The sequence below is a fragment of the Anguilla anguilla genome, chromosome 2, assembly GCF_013347855.1.
Source record: "Anguilla anguilla isolate fAngAng1 chromosome 2, fAngAng1.pri, whole genome shotgun sequence".
Classification (NCBI taxonomy): Eukaryota; Metazoa; Chordata; class Actinopteri; order Anguilliformes; family Anguillidae; genus Anguilla; species Anguilla anguilla.
In genome coordinates, this window is record NC_049202.1 from 13519616 (window position 1) to 13527231 (window position 7616).

The 7616-nt window shown below is 53.7% G+C and overlaps 1 pseudogene; it reads left to right on the forward strand.

Annotated features, from left to right (window-relative positions):
* LOC118221925 overlaps window positions 1-7616 on the forward strand; it is a 70603-nt pseudogene that overhangs the window by 39360 nt on the left and 23627 nt on the right.

Below are 7616 nucleotides of genomic sequence, written 5' to 3' on the forward strand. Positions count from 1 at the left end.
TGTGTGTGTGTGTGTGTGTATATATGTCTGTGTGTGTGTGTGTGTGTGTGTTTATGTGTGTGTGTGTGTGTATATATGTCTGTGTGTGTGTCTGTCTTTGTGTGTGTGTGTGTATATATATGTCTGTGTGTGGGGGTTAGCGTTAGTCAGAGGAATGCAGGCTGACTGAGTCCCTTGTCCTGCAGATGTGGGTGTGGTGTGTCGGGCAGGGACAGTGCGTTCGCTCTTTATTGCGCAGTTAGTCTGTGGCAGAAGCCAGGGAGCGAGGGGAGGGTCAGAGCTCAGCCGGAGAGAGGAGAGGGGAGGAGGAGAGGGGAGGAGAGGGGGAGAGAGGGAAGGGCCAGGCCCCTCTCGCAGTGACGCTCCGTCAGCTGGCCCGGCAGCCAGGAAGGGAGGCCCGCCGTTTCCAGCGCGACTTCCCAGGACAGGCGCGGCCAAAAAGCGAAAACACTCCCCGTCTCAGCTGATGTGGCCCCAGTCTCACAGCTGGCCTCCTCCCCCTCCCCCTCCCCCCTCCCCCCGGCGCCCGCAACCTTCAGAGCAGACGCTGGTCTCGAAACGTAGCCACAGGCCTTCACGCTAACGGTCTCGCATTCGCTGCGTTCTCTTCCGCCGGTTTTTTAAAGCTTTTTGTTCCGGGTGTTCCGGCGCTTTCCGCGGAGTTTTTGTGGATAAAGTCGTAAATTGTCAGACGCAGCGGAGACTGGAGGAATGTAGCAGTGTGGTTAAAAGCTGCTTGGGTTAGTATCTCGGTTATAATCTTTGGTTATGGTATGTAGAACATGGGTTGTTTTTCCATGCTTTTTTTTTTAAACCATGGCTTTGTCTCTCTTTTGAGTTGAAACGAGAGACTTCTGTATTTAAGATGAAAATCTACAATGATTATTGTTTCTTGCCGTTTGTCTCTGATTTTTCAAATTTTTTTAAAGAACTTGTATGACAAGTACAATAACAAAAACTTGTGTGAACCCTATATGTATATGTTTGCGTGTTTATGTATATATGTATGTGTATAATAATTCACATTTGGTAAACATGTAATGTCATGATTTAAGTCTCAGTCAAGCTAAAAGCTAATTCTCAGTGAAGAGAACCATGCTGTATGCTAGGTGGCTAACATGTGGAAAGACTTACTGTAAAGAGTGGGTTTGGCATGATGAATATGGAGGTCAGGTATTTAGCAGGATGATGGTAATACTGTGAGTGAGTGTGTGAGCTGGGGGGTTGGGGGATGGGGTGGTGTTGGTCAAAGGTTATTCAGTGTTCCTCCACCTTTTGCTCAGTTCAGTGCTGCAACTGATCTGTATCTGCTTTCTAACAAATTGGCTCTGCCTTGAGAGTAAATGTGTGTCTGTGTCTGGGTCTGGGTCTGTGTGTGTCTGCACATGTGAGTGTGTGTGTGTGCGTGTGTGCGTGTGTGATGGCTGTCCCCTGAAAGTGGAGCCCTGCTCTGACCCCTGACATCTGACCTCTGACTTCTGACCTGGTGCCTGTGTGCTGGTTTCCTCTCTACAGATGCTGATGGGATGTCCCATTTTGAGCGTGCAGATAGGGGGGGGCCGGCAGGGCCACTGGAGAAGGCGGCAGCATCGCTGGAGTGGATCGGACCACTTCCACAATGACAACAGGTAAGCCGCCAACGCAGGCTTGGTGGGAGTTGTCCTTTTCAATCATGCATATCATATTGAAGCAAAATTCTTTGACCTTCCCAGAAACTCTTTCCTACGGGCAGATATACTTGTTTTTTTGTTTTTTGAAGGAGAGCAGGAAGTTTTTTTAGCTAGATTCAGACAGCTAGAAAGCAGAGGGTGACACATCGAGAGGGGACCACAGCTGAGAAAGTGCCATGCTGGGGATCGAACCCCCGTCCACACGGGGGTAGTCGCGTATGGCTCCAGAGTGGGCTGTCCTGTGGACTACACCACCCGTCCCGCCACCAGTGATATATTAGCATAAGCGGATGAGATGCGCGTACGTGATGTAACTGATCCAGTGCGATACGTCTGAAGTGCTGTCTGAAGTGAAGCATCCTGTTAGGGTCCTCCTACTCTTCTCAACTCTCAAGCGCTTTTTCCACCACTCTTTGAACATTATATAACCACTGCCCGTTTCCTCAAGCACAATATGTGGGCTTTTCCTTCGGTCAGAAGGCAGAGGGGGATTTATAAGAGTGACTGCAGCTGGCCCTCTGTCTGCCTCGCCTCTGCGTTTGATGTGAGTTTAGATCAGGGCGATTTGAGGCCTCTGTCAGAGAAACCAGTCTCCCCCGGATTGGCCTGGCGACCTCACCTGACCCGCCCCCCCCCCCCCCCCCCCCCGTCTCTGCTCGAGCCCGGTGCCTCCGCACCTTTATTTGCGGCCCTTGTTATCTTGGTCTGGGGTCTGCGATGGGGGAACGCCGCAATCAGGGATGCGCACCACCGCGCTGTCATGTCAGAGAGAGCAGCTCCCACCGCGAGGAATTCTGGGAAGACGTCTGTCTCGGGCTTCTCCTCGTGTCCCCTCTTGACCGTCTGAAATGAACTGCACCGCACCCCAGGGGCCCGGTCAGGCATCAAACCGCCTTTGTTACCTGTGACAGACCCAGTCCTTGTCTGCTCTCTCCCTCTCTCTCTCTCTCTCTCTCTCCCTCTCTCCCTCTCTCCCTCTCTCTCTCTCTCTCTCTCTCTCTCTCTCCCTCTCTCGCTCGCTCTCTCTCTCTCTCTCTCTCTCTCTCCCTCCCTCTCTCTCTCTCTCTCTCTTTCTCCCGAAGGGGCGGCGGTTTCCAGCAGTTTGACGGACACTCGGGTCCGGGGGCGGGCCGGGTGGTGGCCCGTCAGCCGCAGGCCGCGCTGTGGGGCGACGGCCACACGGTGGCGCCGGACGAGCTGACGCTGAGTCACATGACCGAGGACTGCACCTCTGTCAAGTCCCAGCTCCTCACGCTGAAAATGCTGCTACAGGTCAGAGACGTCCCTCAACGCAGCGCGCGGTCATCCTCAGACACACACACAGCCACACACACACGCACACACACACACCGCCACACACACACACACACACACAGCCACACACACACGCAGCCACACACACACACACACTGCCACACACACACGCACACACACACAGCCACACACACACGCACACACACACACAGCCACGCACACAGCCACACACACACACACACACACACACACACACACACACACAGCCACACACACACGCACACACACACACAGCCACGCACACACACACACAGCCACACACACACACACACACACACACACACACACACAAACACACACACACACACACACACACACACAAACACACACACACACACACGCACACGCACACGCACACGCACACGCACACGCACACGCACACACACAGCCACACACACACGCACACAGTCGGCCTTCTGGGCAGGACCCGTGTGCGTCTCCTCTAAGCCTCAGGCCTAAGCAGAGCGGCACAGGCCACTTGCTCTTAAGTACGCGCTGACGGTAAAAAGCGCGTTTATGTATTCGTCTTATCGCTTTGTTCTCCGCGTGTTATCCGGGGTTAATTAAAGCGGAAGCAACAAGTGCCGCTGTGTGTTTCTCTGATGTTTTCCTCTGGGAGAGACCGTTTTTTACCGTTCTTGCACTTCTGTGTGTTTATCCTGGATCGCGCTTCAGCAGTGTGTTATTTTTTTCCTTATTTATGGCGGAGAGGTCCTCGGGGGGCTGCTGCAGAAGTCCCGGCGCTCCTTGGGAATGCGTGATTAGGCCGAGCGGGCACGGACGCGACGCCGCTTTTATCACGCGCTTTTATCACGCGTCGGGGCTTCCGTCGACCCGCGGCCACCCCCCTCTCTCCGCCGCGCGGAGGCTCTCCATTTCGGCTCGACGGCAGAGGCGGCGCGGGTCCGCGGTACCAATGGGGAGTCCCCCGCCGCTCCCGGGCGCTTCCCCGATCGATTTTCCCGCCCCCCTTCCTCAGACCCGCCTCTTCGGCGGGCCAGCGTGAGGCTCAGGAAACGTTCTGGCAGGAAACGCACGCGCTTTGTGTACCGCCCCCGGTAGGTTCTTTCTTTTTTTTTTTTACCGACGTGTTTAGCGAGATGGACGGGTCGGATCGACGCCTCGGTTTCGGGGGTGACTCAGGGCTCTTTCAAGGTTTCACTGGCCGCAGCGCACCCCCAGCGCTGCAGGGGGCGCCGGCGTCAGCCCTGCTTCAGGGAAGCAGTCCTACGCCTCCGGAGCAGGGAACACCGGAAAATTCTCGAGGAACGACACCTGAAAGATTGGAGTTTTTTTTTTTTCTCGCACATTCACACCTCTTTGTGTCTGCCGGAGTGCAGCCAAACCGGACCCAGGGGGAGCGTCATCCCCTCCCAGACGAGAGGATTAATATCGCCGGCTCGGATAAGACAGATGGGCCGAGGGCGAGACCGGGGGGGGGGGGGTTGCACCAGACGTGCGGGCATAAAGACGGAAGAGCCTGATGCTTATTTTAATTGCTTATTGCTGTCGAGACATCGAGGCTCGCCTGGTTGGAAAGCCTCGGCAGCTGTGAATCTAACGTGCGGATAAAGACGGAGAGTTTTAATTATTGCGCTTCTAATCTTTTATATCGTGTCGTTTTGCGCGGAGCCTGTTTTGCGTGGCGAGAAGCGGGCTCGGGCTGAGTCTGTAATCTCGCCGATGTCTGTCAGTTTCGCCAAATTAACGGCGCGGAAAGAAGACGCCGTTTCAGAGCGCTTGTTAGCGCCTGCGGGGAGCTAGCCGGCCGAGGCGCGATAACGAACGCTGGCGCGGGGTATCGCGGGTGCGCTCACTTCCTGACCTTTAGCTTGCGCGTGCGTGACCGGAGATGGGACTGCACGCGTGCTAACGCTTACTGTCTGCGTTCTAAGATCTGGGGCTTGGCGTGCGACCGGCACACTTTCTTGCGTCAGCGCACGATTGTCGCAAAATGTTTTGCCGATATCGGTCGCGCCTAGCGTAACGCTGGGGCCAGGTTGCCGACAGACTGGCGGATAGATTTCCGTGATGCTCAGCCGAAGAAACTGAGTCGAACCCAGCCGGTACCCACCTCCTCTCAGTAAGACCTTCCGGTCAGACTTTGTGCCGGACCATGAAACGGTCGGTCAACAACCCCGGGACACGATTGCAAATCACAGCCCTTCACAGCCCTTCCTGTCACGCCCTGCAGCACCAATCACTGCAAGGTGCCCTGTGGTAACTCTACCCTCCTGCCCCTCCCCCCCCATTTTGTAACCCCAGATTTCCAGGTGCGACAAGTCACGAGGGTCCGCCCCCGGCCGTTAGTCACACCCGGCACCCCGAAATCAGTACGGGAATGAAAAGCTCAGATTTCTTTACACGCTCGACGTCGGGGCTCGGAGGGCTGATTTGTCTCTGTCGAGGACGGGGCTCATTGGCGAGATTAATGCGGGCGCCGCGGGAGCCGTGCGATCGCACGCTTCTTATTGGTCTGCCTCCGTGCATGACAGTGTTTGCCTAGGAGCAGCAGGAAGCTAAACATTGATAGGAGTGGATGCAGATGCCGAACGCGTTGTTTGGAGCGCGTTTGCCATCCACTTGAGTGTGCTAATGAGAATTATGTCGGGCTTTGATATGGTTATATCAATCAAAGATGGGTAGTTTCAGAGCTAAAGCCTTCTTCCTCGCTGCACCGAGGTGCTCTGTGGTCAAGAATAGGTTTCTGACTGTACCAGTGCCTCAGCTGGCGGCCCGTATAATCCGCCATAAGGTCACCCAGGAAATATGGATTTCTGTGGGCCCTAGAGCCAAGAGCCAATAGGGCCCTGATGGTGCCAGTGCCTACCTCGGCAAGCAGCCTCTGTGATTGGCTGTAGCGCCAACCAGGAAGAGAGGGTTTCTGTGGGCCCTACAGCCAAGAATTGGGCCCTGATGGTGCCAGTGCCTCCCTCAGCCAGCAGCCTCCGTGATTGGCTGTAGCGCCAACCAGGAAGAGAGGGTTTCTGTGGGCCCTACAGTCAAGAATTGGGCCCTGATGGTGCCAGTGCCTCCCTCAGCCAGCAGCCTCTGTGATTGGCTGTAGCGCCTACCAGGAAGAGAGGGTTTCTGTGGGCCACACAGTCAAGAATAGGGCCCTGATGGTGCCAGTGCCTGCCTCAGCCAGCAGCCTCAGTGATTGGCTGTAGTCCCAACCAGGAAGGAAGGATTTCTGTTGATAGAGCATTCCTGGCTTGCAGCCTGCCTGCAACAACTGTGCAATATCGTCATTCTGGTGCTACGACTGCACAGTTTGGACAGTAGACGGCAGAGCTGCACTGTCCAGTCAGTCACAGTCAGATTCTTGGCAGTATTTCTGTTTAAAGATGGTGGCATGGACAAATAGCTTTGTTTTGGTATGCATGTCAATCCATTTAAAAAGTTTTCTTTCATATATTTAAATGTCAAAATAAATAATGGTTATGACCCGAGGTAGTAGAAAGTATGGATATTTTTTGAATCTGGTCCTTTCATAAAGTAATGCTTCCGCTGGGCAAATGTAGAATTGATGGATGGGACCACTTGTCTGCGAACAGCAGTGACATGCAGAGTAGTGTGGTGCATTGAAATCCAGCTTCAGAATTGAATTCGGCCAGAGTTTGTCACAATTTCATTGTTAGTACGGAAACTTTTGTTAAGGATACGAACCGCTGCCGATTGTCGGAGTCACGTCTGTTGGTAAGTGGAGTTCACGGCGCGATGTCGCGCGCTGCGTTGGCTTTGATCCATCATCTCATCGGCTCGCTAAAACATGTGCTGGTGTCTCGCTAGGCCCTTGAAATCCCTCACACGGAATGTCGCTGCGTTGCGTGCTTAAGACACCATTACAGCCCACACCTCTCAGCAGGCGTCGGACCTGCCTTAACCCCGTAAAGCTGCGAGAAAGATATTTTTCTGTTTTTCTGGCGGAATTCAGTGAACGACACTTTTGCCAGCGCGTGGTTTTTGCTTTCAGGTTAACCCAGAATAGAAATGCCGGCTATTACACTTCTGTGGGCAAGTGGAGAGCTGCAATTGCGAGGCGGGCCGGACAAATGGCAGCTTATAGGTAAACAAAGACATACAAAATGGCCGTTCGGCCGCTTCAAGCTGTGAACACATATTTTAGTTGGGTAGTTCGCAGGACGGGTCACGGATAAACACATCATGCTGCGAGCCGAAAGCTAAGATGAGGCATTTCTCCAAAAATAGCGGTATCCACCCCTGCTCTCTGTTTCGGTAGATCATCTCTGCAATCTTTCCAGAGAAAGAACTGTTGATGGGAACCCTGGCAACTTGTAAGCTTGTGGTCCTGGTTTGCGGTCTCTAGCTGAAAAGTTGACTGAAGTTTAATAACAGTTCAGAGACCAACTGTGTTTCTGCTCTTTGTTTTGAAGCTTTGTTTGAGTCTGGATGGATCACAGGGATGGCGCATGCCCTGATTTCTGTGGTTGACACAGTTTGCGCACGTATAGCTCCTGGACAGGGCATCAGTCAATCACAGATCAGCTGTGCAGCAGGACACCGTTTTTAGCATTTTTTGGCATAACTTTGATAGGACTCAGCAAGTTACCTTAGCCCCTTCCACAGTCACGGTCACCATGGCCCTCTCTATGTATCACTTGGTCTTTT